We start from the raw sequence: 18,607 nt of genomic DNA, 5'->3' as shown, positions 1-18,607 counted from the left end.
TTATGTAAGTCATAATTCTTTCTTTTAAGAGGCTTTCCATTAATTTCCCTACTACTGAAGTTAAACTAACTGGCCTGTAGTTGACAGATTCTTCTCTACTGCCCTTTTTATGAAGAGGTATTACATTTGCTATTTTCCAATCATCTGGGACAGCTCCTGTTAATAGTGACTGATTAAACAGATCAGTTAATGGGACAGTTAGCACTGATCGAAGTTCTTTTAAAACCCTAATGCTAACAAAACCTCATCCTCTGTAAAAAGATTACTGTTTGTTTCTATTTTGCGTAGCATCCCTTAATGTAGACATTGTATCTTCACAATCTTTAGTGAAAAGTGAACAGAAGTAATCATTGAGACAGTCTGCAATCTGCTTATCTCCTTCTATTATTCTACCATCAACTGATTTCAATTTTACTATTCCTACCATATTTTTTCTTCTTTCACTGATATATCTAAAGAATGTTTTGTCCCCATGTTTTACTGACTGTGCTATCTTCTCTTCTGCATGAGCTTTAACCTTCCTAATTAACTGCTTAGTCTTTTTTTGTTGGAGTCTCCATATTTTCATATCATCATCTGCTTGTGTGTGTCTGTAATTTTTATAAGCTATCTTTTTTGTCTTTACAGCATGTGCTACTTCTTTGGAAAACCAAATTGGTTTCCGCTTTCTTTTACTTTTACAGACATGTCTAATACAGTGTGCGGTTGCATCTAAAATGGCACCTTTCACAAATTCCCACTGTTCTTGAACCCATACATCATTAGGAGAATGCTCTAAATGTAGACAAGAAAGAGCAGATCTGTTCCACTGTGTGTGGAAGTGCCCGAAAGTTAGGCAGTTCTGGAACAAAGTTAATTATTGGTGTAACAAAGTTACGGGAGTCCAGATGGAATTTACACAGTTTGAGGTAATCTTTTTAGTCCACCATAGTAACATTAGATATGGAATTAACCACAAATTTCTGAATGCTATGATATTAGTGGGTAGAAATGTAATTTTTACTAATTGGAAGGGTAGGGGCGACCTAAAATTTTCGGAATTTATCCGAAAAGCTCAGCATCAAATAATATTAGACCAGTACAACATAAAAATTACCAACAATAAACAAATACGGCAATTTTTCAGTAAGTGGAAAATGATGATCCTCTCCCTCCCCATAACCATTCAGAAACAAATAGTGATAATTTTTAAGAAATCGGAATGGTTTATACAGCAAATACATACAGGAGAATTTCCAAGTACGTGGTCATTTGACTAGGCTGATGGCGTGAGGGGGGAATCAATTATTAATTGCTGATTTACTGGATCATCTGTCTTTTTCCTTTCTTCCCTTTCCCCTCACCCTATTCTTTCCCCACCCTTCTCTTCCCCTATTTTTTTTTTATTTTTTTTCTGTCTCCATCCCTAGCTACCAGGTGGGTAGATGTTAGTCACAAGATAGATCCGTGATACTGAAACTAAATTAAGTTGGTGGTGAGAACCCTAGCACTTTAGAGCTGTATATATACTGGAAATTGTGTAGTGAACTAATAATGCATCATACTAATGTATTAATACAAATTCAAAATACTCTACTTCCAATGGATGCCATTAATGGCAATCAGATTTTGTTTGCAGTTTTGAACCCTTCTTTTTCATTGTCTTTTTTTTATGTATGTAATATAAGATGTATGACACAGCTATGGTCAGGTAAAATGAGTACCTGCCATAGGAAATTTTCTTTTCTATTTTCTCATTGTTTGTCTTTAATTAAACCATGTATGTTACTAATTTCAATAAAATCTTTTAAAAAAAAAAAAAGTGAGGTCAGGAGTCGGATGATGCCAATATCTCTGAAATTAATCTAATTGTAGAACCTATCCGACCGAGATTGTGTTAGCGGAGACACTGCACTAACATCTTCCCCCCCTGGGTCTACATTCAGCCGGGTAAAGTCTTTCTCTTTATGTATCATAATGGAGGAGTCCATTATAAATATACTTCTACTTCTGAAGGAGCTTGAGGATAAAGTGGATGAGAGATTTGATGATCTACTGACCACGACCAGAAACATATGTATACAAGATGGCGCCCGACACATGGTGAACAGCAGGTCTCCCAACATGGAGCGGACCGAGAGGTTATCTTCCCTAAAGCAGCCCTTGACAATAGAGGAGGTGAGGCCGGGCATGGCATCTGACTATTGCACAGGAATTGTTGAAGATAGGGGTCTGGATCATCTTTTAGCTGATGGGCTCACACTCTGCGCTGTACATACGCCGAGCTCAAGGCGGGTGAATACCATCTGTTATAGGAAACAACTATTGATCTGCCGATATACGTTCTTACCTAGCCAATATACCTGTGATGACCAGAGGCCAGATCACTTACATGGAGGCCGGCTCCGGGGAGCTGCAGCCGACTCCTGCTGGAGCGTCCTATTCAAAAGAATAATCACCCACTGGTATTGTCAGACGGACTTTGTGAAAGGTATAGGCTAGAGAAACTCTTTGCTAGTTTCAGCGGACCTCATTATATTCTGTCACAATGGGTTTGCTCTGCATATGTGAAGACTTTACTTTGTTGGTTCTAGTTTGCTGTTGGCTGTTTCGTTATGTCTACTTTTTATAGATCGATATGATGCATTATGGTTTCTACTCTGTCATTTATATCGTGAACTCAGGACCAGCTGTGTGCGGACCCCATACCATACTACCACACATGTGTCAGCGCTGAGCAAGCTATTCCTTTAGCATTTACAGGAGACTGTTGTTTCTTTTCATTCTATATAATAACACACAGATTTTTATGTTGCAGAATAGTCTATAGTGAGCAGAACTAATAGGTAGGTTTTTTCATCATGTCAGCAAGGCTAACCGTAATAGAAATCTAGTTCCTATGTTATTATTACCTTAAAATGGCAGGTTTTATCTGGAAATAATTATATTATTGAAGTCTAAAATGTATGAATTGGTATGTTGCTTGACCTACATCTCCTGTTTTGCCTACTGTTCAAATTGCTATTCTGTCTTGTTTTGCCTCTATAACACTACTTCTCAGCAAGCCGATAACTGTATATTTTGAACATGAATATGGTAGCCTAGCAACTTGAGACACTGATAGGGGGCTTATGCATTGTGAAGGGGTTTTTACATTAGAGTCTTAGTGGTCTGTCATTCTGGTCTCCACACACTAGGATGGCTGCAGTACACCCTATACCCTTAAAATAATGGTACTTAAGCTCCGCCAAATACTTTAATACTGGAATGAATATAAGTTATGTATACAAAATAAATCTATAAACTGCTATGCCCATATGGATCCCCCTTATCCAGCAGGTGTTAATACTCTGTCGGTTCATATTGACTTATAGTTCATGTGTCTAATAATGTGATTACCCAGGCGTAATTTCTAAGGCTACTCCTCTATCAACATATGACAAACTCCTATACAAGCCAATATAGTATAACCAGCTTGATTTGTAGACCCAGTAATTTAATTTAGTTTAATATCCACCCTATCTGGTGAATTTTTCGGCAGTATTAATCTGCCTCCCATAGTGATATTCACCTGCTAATAACTGTATCTCTCATTATCACAAGTGTATTATTATACTAAATATGTCATTGCTAGTATCTTTCTAGAGGACAGTATATCTAACTAAAGAGATACCATGATAATATTGTTAAAACATAGAAAATGAGGTCTCAATGTTATATGTTGATTGGGAAATTGGACTGACTATACTTATGCTCCTTATATTATGGTTTGTAGTTCAGTAACAGTTGATTATGTGATAATACATATATTCTGTTTTATAATGTTGTATAAAAGCCTCAATAAAAAAACTTTGATTTTCAAAAAAAAAAAAACCTTCATAGCCATGAGCTGTTTTTCCAAGACACGTATTTTCGTAGAGGCAGAGAACCAAAATGGAACAATACACAATACCCGGCTTCTTTTTTCGCCTCTGGTACCTCCAAGAGATGTGGAGTTGGGATACTAATACATCACTCTGTTCCTTTACAAATCACACATATAGAGAGGGACCCAGAGGGAAGGTACCTAGTACTGACTGGTATGCTCTACAAACACCCTATAACATTAGTGGCATTGTATAGCCCAAATACTGACCAGCATCAGTTCATAAAAAGAGTTTCAAAGATACTTCTAGATCATGCAAGGGGCCCAGTTTTTCTCTTGGGTGATCTCAACTTACCATTGGATGCACGAGTCGACACGTCCAATGGCTCAGCTAGCATTCCCACTAAAACAATTAAATCCATTAAGACAACCCTTTCAAATATTTTACTACATGATATTTGGAGATCACTCCATCCAACAAGCAAAGACACTTACTATTCACCACCACATAACAAATACTCACAAATAGACTATTTATTTACTGACTCGACAGGACTTGACATGATCACAACTTGCACTATAGGGTCCATCACTTGGTCACATGTACTATTCAATGGCCTGATCTACCCCCCACGACGTATGTTTTGAGATTGGATCATACTCTATTGGACAGCCCCATGATAAAAGCAGAAATTCAGAAATCTCTGACAGACTACTTAGCACACAATGACCCTACACAAACTTCACTCCTGAACTTTTGGGAGGCACATAAATGTGTCATGCATGGAGAGTTTCTTAAGCATAAGGCGCGCCTAAATAAACAACATAGAATGAAACATACAAAAGTATTAAAAACTATATCAGCCCTAGAAGAATAAACACATAAGCGACGGCCAACAGATGAGGACACTAGAAAATCACTAGAGAGCGCTAGAAAGGAACTCAACAAACATCTAATGGAGGCTTTTCAGCATAACACACTAGCTACAAAACAACCATACTATAAAGGGGGCCACAAACCAGGGAAATTACTAGCTAGAGCAACAAGTAGAAAGCAACTCAAATCACATATACATTTTATGCAAGAGGCGGACAGAACAATCTTGAAAGGCAGTAAACAAATTGCAGGTTCTTTCCATTCATACTATAGTACACTATACAACACAACAAAAACGAATGGAATAAATTAACAAAATGTTAAGCAACAAAGGATAGATCAGTATCTGGCCACACTCGATTTACCACAATTAGAACATGATAGTAAAAGTAGCCTTGATGCACCCATAACCATAGAGGAAATAGTCCAATCTATTAAAGATATTCCTAGTGGGAAGAGTCCTGGCCCAGATGGGTTTACCACTAAGTATTATAAGTTATTTATCAAAACTTTAGGCCCCTTAATGCTCCAACTCTTTAACAACTTAGTAGAAAGGCCATCACTTGCTAGTACTATGCTAGAAGCACATATTGCGGTTATCCCCAAACCAGGCAAACCCCCTACTTCCCCAGTGAATTTCAGGCCCATCTCGCTAATAAATACGGACGTTAAGGTCCTAGCTAAAGTCTTGGCAAAACCCCTCAATAAATACCTCCCAGAATTAATATCGTCGGACCAGGTGGCTTTTGTGCCAGGTAGAGAGGTTTGAGACAATACCACCAAAGTAATACAGTTAATAAACCATGCACAAGTCAAGGGAGTGCCTATGGCACTCTTCTCGACGGACGCAGAGAAGGCCTTTGGCCATGTCAATTGGCTTTTTCTGCGTCGGGTCATGAAGGTGATGAACTTTGGAGAATCCTTTATTAATATGATGTTTGCGTTATATTCCACTTCAAACGCTTGAGTTAGAGTGAATGGAACATTGTGAAATACATTCACTATAACTAACGGGATTAGACAAGGATGCCCTCTATCCCCATTACTCTTTGCCCTATCAATTGAAGCATTAGCACATAGAGTTAGAGGTAACCCACATATTACAGGGATATGGGTGGGGAACATGGAACATAAGCAAGCACTTTATGCTGACGATATTCTTTATACCCTTAAGAACATCGACACTTCAATCCCAGAACTTCTGGATGAGCTAAATACATATGGGGCACTCTCTAACTTTCATTTAAACCTCACAAAATCTGAGCTGTTGAATATAAATGCCTCTCCCGAATATATACAGCTTTTGGCAACAGACTATAAAGGCCCCTATAGCTACATCTCAGTTGAAATATTTGGGTATTTATTTATCTGCAAACCCCTTAGACCTATACAAAAATAACTACTTGACTTTGCGGAAATAAATAATTAGTGATTTATCCTCATGGAAAAACAAACCGTTATCCTGGCTGGGGAAAATAGGATTAATAAAAATGAACATATTACTGCGCATACTATATGTAATGCAAACTGTCCCAATCCCTTTACCAAAAGACTTCTTGACCCACCTACAAAAGACTATTGAACAATTTATATGGACTGATGTGAAAACAAGGGTACCTAGGAAGACACTATATCTCCCCCGTGATAGAGGAGGGTTGGGGTTCCCCGACTTGGCTATATATAGACAAGCAATACATTTAAAAAGACTGATCGAAAGAACACTACACAAAAACAATGGGTTCGATTGGATGGACAAATATTTATGCTCCATAATGTGGGAACTCTAGCATGGATTCCCAATACGAAGCACCCTAAATCACTCCACATATATCACATAACTTTAGAGACTCTACAAGAGTGGGATAAGTTACTAGCCACCAGCACCCACATTTCCTCAACTTCCTTAACACTGTTACCAATTATAGAAAATCCTGAAATACCATATCATAAATTAGGAACGCACATGAGCAAACCTTACGATTTAATAGCAGGTACATTACACTACGCGCTTGAGAGGGGTAGGCTACGCTCGCAACAATATATGGTGGAACAATATGGAGAGATCTTTTCATCCTGGCTGAGATATCATCAATTATCACATTTCTTGACACATCACAAAAAAGGGATAACTTTATCAGGGAACTTACACCATTTGAGCTTCTGTACACAGGGAACAGTCCACCAAAACGTCTGATATCGAAATTATATATAAACTGTTGTTTATACCGCCAGACACACAATTGCCATCCTACACCAAGGCTTGGAAAAGAGACCTTAATAACACAATAAATGAAGAAGAATGGCTTAGATCATTTAGGTTAGCAAAATGCTCCTCTATCTCGGCTACGGTGCAGGAAATACAGCCTAAATTATTAACAAGATGGTATAATACCCCAACAAGACTGCACCAGCTCTTTCCATCTGCAAATCCCTTATGTTGGAGAGGATGTGGAGAGCCAGGCAAGCTCATTCATATTTGGTGGTCGTGCCCTGGGCTGGTAGATTATTAGTCGACAGTGCTTGAGGTTATGTCGGTCAAATTACAAACATTAATCCCAAAGAAACCAAAAATTATATTACTACTACACCTTCCTAAAATTAAAGATACCTACAAACGGGACCTTCTCTTGATAATGATCACAGGAGCTAAGAAGCTTATACCTTAGAAATGGAAATCGAAAGAAGTTCCATCAATTGATGAATGGCACTCCTCAGTAGAGGAATGATTAACATTGGAAAGGTTACACTACTTCAAAATGAACCAACTGGTGAAGTATGAAATGATGCTGGCTGTATGGAATCCTACCCCCTCAGAACAGCTGTAGGCCTCTTCTGTGACCTTCACTCCCACCCAAAGTATTTTTTTTTCTCTTCTTCTGTTCCTTTTTCTCTGCCCCCCCCCCTCTAGTACTGAACCCCCTCCTCTCCTGGATTCTTGACTTATCCTGGCGTACACTTAAAGACACTTAAAGGTATTTTATGGTTCGTATAAGTTTGAATATATATCTGTGAAAATTGTTAAAATGTCAAGCTTTACAAAGAAAGGCATGACCATGGACAACCAAGGACTTTATAGTCTCTTTGACTTTGGAAATAGGACATTTCATCCTGTAACACTAAGGTCCAGCCTATGTTTCAATCCAGTTATAACTTTGCTTACAACACTGTAATGCACATGATGTTATCTTCAAAACATGAGCATTGAGAAATGTACTTTAACTCTTTATAATCAAAAGATATGATCAATAAAGCTTGTTTTTTTTTAAAAAAAACTACTGGCCAAGTTTGATCTGATAGTGAGATATTCCATGACTATCACATTATTGGCCTATACAAGTTTAAGCTCATGCCATTTGGGATAAAGAATGCTCCAGCGACCTTCCAGAGGATGGTAGATCACCTCCTGGATGGCCTCCAGGATTATGACTGTGCCTACCTGGATGATATTGCAATCTACAGCGACACCTGGGAGGACCATCTGATCCACTTAGGCATCATTCTAGACTGCATTAGAGCTGCCGGTCTGACCCTGAAGCCCGACAAATGTACAAAAGGGCACTCGGAGGTCCAGTATCTTGGACACTGCTGCGGAAAGCAGCGGCCAGAGCTGGCCAAGATTGAGACTGTTGTGAACTGGCCAACCCCCAAGACTAAGACCTAAGTCTTAGCTTTCCTAGGGACTGCAGGGTACTACTGCAAGTTTCTCCCTAACTACAGTGCCCTGGCCAAACCCCTGACCAAGATAACCCAAAAATGGTTGCCCGACAGATCATGTGGTGCCCAGAATGTGAGGCCACCTTCCAAAGCCTCAAAACAGCTTTGTTTTCTGCCCCTGTCCTGGCCCCTCCTAACCCAACCAAATGTTTTTGTGTCCACACAGATGCCTCCATGTCCGGGTTGGGAGCAGTACTGAGCCAGGTGGGCAACCCATAGCCTATATCAGCAGGAAGCTGTTTCCCAGGGATGTAGACTACACGGCGGTGGAGAAAGAGTGCCTGGCCCTGGTGTGAGTCCTGAAAAAGCTTCAGCCATACCTATACAGACGGACCTTCACTGTCCTCAAAGACCACAACCCCCTGGTTTGGCTCAACTGAGTTTCTGGGGACAATGGACACCTGCTGCGGTGGAGTTTAGCCTTGCAGTCCTTTAACTTTACCATTCAATACAGGCCGGGAAAAACAATGGAAACGCTGACGGACTTTCCTGGCAAACTGAATCAGAATAGCTCCCCTGACAGCCCCAGGCTGACCCATGAGTGGATCTAGCTGGGATCGCCAGACTGAAAGCGGGGAGCTGTCAAGGATACCAGGCTGCTAAGGTTTAACATCCACCCCCCTCTACCTAGCCCTCTCATATTTCTCCCTGGATTTTAACTTTTGGGAGCTTTTGCAATCTCCAGGATGCTTGGTTTTGTTAATTTTGGTGTTTTGTACATCCTCCCTGAGGAGCTGTTCTCTGATTGGGAAAACCCTTCTCGGCTGGCCGGGCACCTGGAACTGCCGGCCAGCCACACCGCACTGGATAACCACTTCCCTTTACCCCAGGTCACTCCAGTGGCCCCTTGCCCCAGAGCTCCGCTCTTTTGGGGATTGATAGCCCCTAGGGAGGACCAGAGCTGGGGTGATTGCCAGAGGAGAGTTCCCTTGGGGTTTTTTGACACTCCACCTTCATATCTTTCCCAGGCTGTAACTCCGGACCCTAGCATCGGATCATGCCGCTTTTTGGACTGTGGCATCTGGGTACTGAGAGCTTTCCAAAAACACCCTTGAAAGTGCTACTGCTCCCCCAGGATCACCACAAAACTGCCACATCTCTTGAAGGGTGGGAATGGTGGGAGATCTGGGGGCCTGATAAGGCTCCTTGTCAAGATCAGTTTGTGTATAAAGGAAGTGTTTTTTCCACAATAAAGTTGTTCTTTGTGTTTCACCTGAATGCTAGTTTGTCTAAGTATTTGGGTGGGCTTTGCTATAATCACTTTCTTTGCTACATAGCGTCATGTTCCAGGTATAGGAATGTCCTTTTGCGGAGCTGCCCAGTCAGGGTAGACGGAGTCTGTCACATGCTGGTTCACACATCAGTCTCCAATTGTAGTTGGATATCCAAATACAATTTGAGACTGATGTGTGAACCAGCACATACAACACGAGAATGGGACTTGAATCAAATCAAAAGTTAATAATATATTCTTCCCTGATGTCTCTTCTGTAAAAGTTATAGCCTATTGCCTATTATGTCTTTTGTATTAAAAATACTATTGTGAGCTTAGTGAGGATATATAAAAATGTATGCCATTTGGAGATACATTTAGGTGCTCTCTTTTTAGAGTGTGTATATATGTATATAAGTTTGAAACGTAATAATTGCACTACTAGATTTGGGGATAAGATACCCCTCTAAGGGGGACGGATATACTCACATAAGGGTCAAATACTGCACATATGAGCTGCTACACAGATAATGTTGCCATGGCAACTACACATAAATAAATGACAATCATGGGTTAAAAGATGATATTGGATCACTCCACATGATACTTATATGCAGTGTATAACTAAGTGGTGTATTTTAGTGTGACACTCAAATAGTTATGTCTTATATTGTTTTGGCTCCTGATCAGTAAGGTCATTATGGCAATGCCATTAGTAAGGCACACATATATATAATGTAAGAAACTTACAAAGTCTGAGTTACTTGTAACAACTGTAAATGTATCAATACATCAGATTCATTTGCCTAATATCCCCTTTACTGTGTATCAAGGTTACCATGACAACTGCTATTATGTCACACACAGATTTTTATAGTTCCTGGGCTTTAAAATGCGCTTCAAAGAGCGATTTAAATACACACCATTATTAGGATGGAAAGTATATGTAACATATGCAATTACACTATTAGATGTAATTTTTAAAGTTACAATCTCCGTTTTTGTTTTTACACCAATGTAAATCTTAGACCGGAAGTTGGAAACTGTCACTTCCAGTTTGAATATATGCTGGAACGCAGTTTTGTGTTCCAAACACTCGCCTAGATTTAGAGTTCTGCGTTAGCCGTCAAAACCAGCGTTAAGGGGTCTTAACGCTGCTTTTTACCGCCCGCTGGTATTTAGAGTCAGTCAGGAAAGGGTCTAACGCTCACTTTCCAGCTGCGACTTTTCCATACCGCAGATCCCGTTACACCAATTGCATATCCTATCTTTTCAATGGGATCTTCCTAACGCTGGTATTTAGAGTCTTGGCTGAAGTGAGCGTTAGAACTCTAACGACAAAACTCCAGCCGCAGAAAAAAGTCAGGAGTTAAGAGCTTTATGGGCTAACGCCAGTTCATAAAGCTCTTAACTACTGTGCTCTAAAGTACACTAACACCCATAAACTACCTATGTACCCCTAAACCGAGGTCCCCCCACATTGCCGCCACTATAATACATTTTTTTAACCCCTAAACTGCCGACCGCACACCGCCGCCACCTACATTATCCCTATGAACCCCTAATCTGCTGCCCCTAACATCGCCGACCCCTATATTATATTTATTAACCCCTAATCTGCCCCCCCCCAACGTCGCCGCTACCTTACCTACACTTATTAACCCCTAATCTGCCGACCGGACCTCGCCGCCACTATAATAAATGTATTAACCCATAAACCGCCAGACTCCCGCCTTGCAAACCCTATAATAAATAGTATTAAACCCTAATCTGCCCTCCCTAACATCTTTGACACCTAACTTCAAGTATTAACCACTAATCTGCCGACCGGACCTCGCCGCTACTCTAATAAATGTATTAAACCCTAAAGCTAAGTCTAACACTAACACCCACCTAAGTTAAATATAATTGTTATCTAACGAAATAAATCAACTCTTATTAAATAAATTAATTCTATTTAAAGCTAAATACTTACCTGTAAAATAAACCCTAATATAGCTACAATATAACGAATAATTATATTGTAGCTATTTTATTATTTATATTTATTTTACGTGGTACCTGAGCTTGTCCCTTTTGGCCAGATGCGGTGACTAACCTTTCCATTTTTGCTTTTAAATCTTAGCTGAGAGCTTGTAAGTGAGTGCTGGGTTTTCTCTGTGTGTTGTATTAATTTGTTTTGTAATTTTCCCTATGGTTCTTGCACCCAGACCTGTCTGGGGTTAACTGCTTGTGGCTCTGGGGACAGCACAGCTTCCTGTGAGTGCCAGTGGCACCCAGGGCTGAGCATGTTGCAGGGTCATGGGATGTGTAGCCGGTCCGGTATGAGAGTGCAGTTCCCTTCCGTGTTTTGTATATGTCTAGGGTGGTTACATATTCCTGTGCACCCTTCCCTTGTTTTCAGTTTGTTTGGATTTGAAAGCTTGCATTGTGTGGCTGTTTTAGGGTCTCAGGTATTGGAAAGGACCTTGACGTGGTACCTGAGCTTGTCCCATTTGGCCAGATGTGATGACTAACCTTTCCATTTTTGCTTTTAAATCTTAGCTGAGAGCTTGTAAGTGAGTGCTGGGTTTTTTCTGTGTGTTGTATTAATTTGTTTTGTAATTTTCCCTATGGTTCTTGCACCCAGACCTGTCTGGGGTTAACTGCTTGTGGCTCTGGGGACAGCACAGCTTCCTGTCAGTGCCAGTGGCACCCAGGGCTGAGCATGTTGCAGGGTCATGGGATGTGTACCCGGTCCGGTATGAGAGTGCAGTTCCCTTCCGTGTTTTGTATATGTCTAGGGTGGTTACATATTCCTGTGCACCCTTCCCTTGTTTTCAGTTTGTTTGGATTTGAAAGCTCGATTGTGTGGCTGTTTTAGGGTCTCAGGTATTGGAAAGGACCTTGACGTGGTACCTGAGCTTGTCCCATTTGGCCAGATACGGTGACTAACCTTTCCATTTTTGCTTTTAAATCTTAGCTGAGAGCTTGTAAGTGAGTGCTGGGTTTTCTCTGTGTGTTGTATTAATTTGTTTTGTAATTTTCCCTATGGTTCTTGCACCCAGAACTGTCGGGGGTTAACTGCTTGTGGCTCTGGGGCCAGCACAGCTTCCTGTGAGTGCCAGTGGCACCCAGGGCTGAGCATGTTGCAGGGTCATGGGATGTGTACCTGGTCCGGTATGAGAGTGCAGTTCCCTTCCGTGTTTTGTATATGTCTAGGGTGGTTACATATTCCTGTGCACCCTTCCCTTGTTTTCAGTTTGTTTGGATTTGAAAGCTTACATTGTGTGGCTGTTTTAGGGTCTCATGTATTGGAAAGGACCTTGACGTGGTACCTGAGCTTGTCCCATTTAGCCAGATGCGGTGACTAACCTTTCCATTTTTGCTTTTAAATCTTAGCTGAGATCTTGTAAGTGAGTGCTGGGTTTTCTCTGTGTGTTGTATTAATTTGTTTTGTAATTTTCCCTATGGTTCTTGCACCCAGACCTGTCTGGGGTTAACTGCTTGTGGCTCTGGGGACAGCACAGCTTCCTGTGAGTGCCAGTGGCACCCAGGGCTGAGCATGTTGCAGGGTCATGGGATGTGTAACCGGTCCGGTATGAGAGTTCGGTTCCCTTCCATGTTTTGTATATGTCTAGGGTGGATACATATTCCTGTGCACCCTTTCCTTTGTTTTCAGTTTGTTTGGATTTGAAAGCTTGCATTCTGTGGCTGTTTTAGGGTCTCAGGTATTGGAAAGGACCTTGACGTGGTACCTGAGCTTGTCCCATTTGGCCAGATGCGATGACTAACCTTTCCATTTTTGCTTTTAAATCTTAGCTGAGAGCTTGTAAGTGAGTGCTGGGTTTTCTCTGTGTGTTGTATTAATTTGTTTTGTAATTTTCCCTATGGTTCTTGCACCCAGACCTGTCTGGGGTTAACTGCTTGTGGCTCTGGGGACAGCACAGCTTTCTGTGAGTGCCAGTGGCACCCAGGGCTGAGCATGTTGCAGGGTCATGGGATGTGTACCCGGTCCATTATGAGAGTGCAGTTCCCTTCCGTGTTTTGTATATATATATATATATATATATATATATATATATATATATATATATATATATATATATATATATACCTATATAATTATATATATATATATATATGTATTTATATATTTATTTATATATAATAATTCCTCCATAGGACTCTGCACACACTATTGATATCAACAACTTGTAGACCCGTAGGTCCAAAAAGTCCACAGCTAAGTGTCTATATCAAATAAGGAAAATTGTGTACTACACTATTTAGAATCTACCCTTTAAATAGATGCAACACCCAAAAAATGGATATAGAAGGTCTAGAACGCTCAGAAACATTCTGTTAAAAGTGGATCCAAAACAGAGCTACAAGAATACCACATGGTTAGAACAAGAAAAGCCAGGCTGTTATAGATGTGCTAGTTGTACCACTTGCAATGTTCTTCAGAATACAAGATTTTTCACCCACACTTGAACAAATAAGAAATTTGAGCTCCGACATAGAGTAACCTGCACCACTACATTTATTATATATTTGTTTCACTGTCCGTGTGGGTTATTTTATGTCGGAAAAACTGTGGATGACCTACGGACCCATATGGCCAATCATCACACCTCAATTAGAGCGTCCATAAAAAAGTAGTCAGAAGAACCTGTTGCTAGGCATTTTGTGATGAGTGGTTATGCGGTTTCTGATCTGAGGTATGTGATTAATGACCACGTCTCCCCTCTGGCTAGAGGAGGGGATAGAGGTAAATTGCTTCTGCAGTGCAAATCTAGGTGAATATTTGCCTTGGGCACCTTGGTGCCCAGGGGTTTGAATACATACCTGGATTGGCATTGATTTCTTTGAAAATGTGGCTAAAAAATGCTGACATAAATTTTACTATTTATAAAATATTTGAAATATTTATGAATTGTTTATAAATGTTTGTAATTGTTGGAATAGTTTGAACAGCTCGTTTAAGCAGATGTTTCTGTGAATAAGGTCCATTTAACCAATGCTGACTTATTATTGGGTTGTTTAAACATATTTGATTAATGGTTGCATTAATGTCTTTTCTCTAGACTTCTTCCGTAGTAGATAGACTCTGTGTATTGTTGCTAAATAAATATGCTGCTAAATATAATCTAACATTGTATATCCCTTGTTAATATTATCTCATAGATAACCACCGTTTAGATGTAGACATTTTATAGACAGCGACTAAGGTCAGATGTAAATGCATCTCAGATACCAATATAAGTAACAGGCAAGAGAAGGATGTTACACTGCAAGTAACTGTTGTATAGGATTACCCCATAATAATGCTGACTTAGAATTGTTTAAGACTGATCACTATGCACGACTGATGGAAATGTTCCTGTGCTCTATTTTGTTTTTAGTTACGTCATGCCGCATCCGGTATCCATGGCAACTGCCGGGCCTGCACAGTGGTGTGGTCACAATGCCAAGTGATTTCCGGTTTGCGGTTAAGGTGTTTGGTGCTGGCGTATAAATAAACAGTTATGTGATATGTGATATTTATGGTCTAAAGACAGGGATAACCGAAACATTACTGTAATGAATTGGAAAAACTTTTATTGAAGATCCAGTGAGTGCTTTCTGTTTGGGAGTTATAAACTGTATGTATATATATATATATATATATATATATATATATATATATATATATATATATATATATATATATATATATATACAGGGAGTGCAGAATTATTAGGCAAGTTGTATTTTTGAGGATTAATTTTATTATTGAACAACAACCATGTTCTCAATGAACCCAAAAAACTCATTAATATCAAAGCTGAATAGTTTTGGAAGTAGTTTTTAGTTTGTTTTTAGTTATAGCTATTTTAGGGGGATATCTGTGTGTGCAGGTGACTATTACTGTGCAGAATTATTAGGCAACTTAACAAAAAACAAATATATACCCATTTCAATTATTTATTTTTACCATTGAAACCAATATAACATCTCAACATTCACAAATATACATTTCTGACATTCAAAAACAAAACAAAAACAAATCAGTGACCAATATAGCCACCTTTCTTTGCAAGGACACTCAAAAGCCTGCCATCCATGGATTCTGTCAGTGTTTTGATCTGTTCACCATCAACATTGCATGCATCAGCAACCATAGCCTCCCAGACACTTTTCAGAGAGGTGTACTGTTTTCCCTCCTTGTAAAGCTCACATTTGATGATGGACCACAGGTTCTCAATGGGGTTCAGATCAGGTGAACAAGGAGGCCATGTCATTAGATTTTCTTCTTTTATACCCTTTCTTGCCAGCCACGCTGTGGAGTACTTGGACGCGTGTGATGGAGCATTGTCCTGCATGAAAATCATGTTTTTCTTGAAGGATGCAGACTTCTTCCTGTACCACTGCTTGAAGAAGGTGTCTTCCAGAAACTGGCAGTAGGACTGGGAGTTGAGCTTAACTCCATCCTCAACCCGAAAAGGCCCCACAAGCTCATCTTTGATGATACCAGCCCAAACCAGTACTCCACCTCCACCTTGCTGGTGTCTGAGTCGGACTGGAGCTCTCTGCCCTTTACCAATCCAGCCACGGGCCCATCCATCTGTCCCATCAAGACTCACTCTCATTTCATCAGTCCATAAAACCTTAGAAAAATCAGTCTTGAGATATTTCTTGGCCCAGTCTTGACGTTTAAGCTTGTGTGTCTTGTTCAGTGGTGGTCGTCTTTCAGCCTTTCTTACCTTGGCCATGTCTCTGAGTATTGCACACCTTGTGCTTTTGGGCACTCCAGTGATGTTGCAGCTCTGAAATATGGCCAAACTAGTGGCAAGTGGCATCTTGGCAGCTGCACGCTTGACTTTTCTCAGTTCATGGGCAGTTATTTTGCGCCTTGGTTTTTCCACATGCTTCTTGCGACCCTGTTGACTATTTTGAATGAAACGCTTGATTGTTCGATGATCACGCTTCAGAAGCTTTGCAATTTTAAGAGTGCTGCATCCCTCTGCAAGATATCTCACTATTTTTGACTTTTCTGAGCCTGTCAAGTCCTTCTTTTGACCCATTTTGCCAAAGGAAAGGAAGTTGCCTAATAATTATGCACACCTGATATAGGGTTTTGATGTCATTAGACCACACCCCTTCTCATTACAGAGATGCACATCACCTAATATGCTTAATTGGTAGTAGAAATACTCCAGAGGTCACACAGGTACATGACAGCAATAGGTCCGCTAACATGTTTCGGCGTCACGCAAACCGGATCGCATTTTCTCAAGTGCGCTAACCCAAAATGAAAATATTAATATTTCACCTTTTAATGTTCTTCTCACAGCAGGATGTTTTATTTATTCATATATATACAGTATCTCACAAAATTGAGTACATCCCTCACATTTTTGTAAATATTTTATTATATCTTTTCATGTGACAGCATTGAAGAAATGACACTTTGCTACAATGTAAAGTAGTGAGTGTACAGCCTGTATAACAATGTAAATTTGCCGTCCCCTCAAAATAACTCAACACACAGCCATTAATGTTGAAACCATTGGCAACAAAAGTCAGTACACCCCTAAGTTGAAATGTCCAAATTGGGCCCAATTAGCCAATTTCCCTCCCCGGTGTCATGTGACTCGTTAGTGTTACAAGGTCTCAGGTGTGAATGGGGAGCAGGTCCATCAAATTTGGTGTTATCGCTCTCACACTCTCTCATACAGGTCATTGGAAGTTCAACATGGCAGTTCATGGCAAAGAACTCTCTGAGGATCGGCAAAAAAGAATTGTTGCTATACATAAAGATGGCCTAGGCTATAAGAAGATTGCCAAAACCCTGAAACTGAGCTGCAGCACGGTGGGCAAGACCATACAGCGGTTTCACAGGACAGGTTCCACTCAGAGCAGGCCTCGCCATGGTCAACCAAAGAAGTTGAGTGCACGTGCACAGCGTCATATCCCGAATTTGTATTTGGGAAATAGATGTATGAGTGCTGCCAGCATTGCTGCAGATGTTGAAAGGGTGGGGGGTCAGCCTGTCAGTGCTCAGACCATATGCCGCACACTGCATCAAATTGGTCTGCATGGCTGTCATCCCAGAAGGAAGCCTCTTCTAAAGATGATGCACAAGAAAGCCTGCACACAGTTTGCTGAAGACAAGCAGACTAAGGACATGGATTACTGGAATCATGTCCTGTGGTCTGATGAGACCAAGATAAACGTATTTGGTTCAGATGGTGTCAAGCGTGTGTGGCGGCAACCAGGTTAGAAGTACAAAGGCAAGTGTGTCTTGCCTACAGTCAAGCATGATGATGGAAGTGTCATGGTCTGGGCCTGCATGAGTGCTGCTGACACTGGGAAGCTACAGTTCATTGAGGGAACCATGAATGCCAACTTGTACTGTGACATACTGAAGCAGAGCATGATCCCCTCCCTTTGGAGACTGGGTGGCAGGGCAATATCCCAACATGATAGCGACCCCAAACACACCTCCAAGACAACCAGTGCCTTGCTAAAGAAGCTGAGGGTAAAGGTGATGGACTGGCCAAGCATGTCTCCAAACCTAAATGCTATTGAGCATCTGTGGGGCATCCTCAAATGGAAGGTTGGAGAGCGCAAGGTCTCTAATATCCACCAGCTTCATGATGTTGTCATGGAGGAGTGGACAAGGACTCCAGTGGCAACCTCTGAAGCTCTGGTGAACTCCATGCCCAAGAGGGTTAAGACAGTGCTGGAAAATAATGGTGGCCACACAAAATATTCAGACTTCGGGCCCAATTTGGCCATATCCACTTAAGGGTGTACTCACTTTTGTTGCCAACAGTTTAGACAACAATGGCTGTGTGTTGAGTTATTTTGAAGGGACAGCAAATTTACACTGTTATACAGGCTGTACACTCACTACTTTACATTGTAGCAAAGTGTCATTTCTTCAGTGTTGTCACAGGAAAAGATACAATAAAATATTTTCAAAAATGTG

This window comes from Bombina bombina, chromosome 3, assembly GCF_027579735.1.
Source record: "Bombina bombina isolate aBomBom1 chromosome 3, aBomBom1.pri, whole genome shotgun sequence".
NCBI lineage: Eukaryota > Metazoa > Chordata > Amphibia > Anura > Bombinatoridae > Bombina > Bombina bombina.
Note: the sequence above shows the minus strand (reverse complement) of the source record.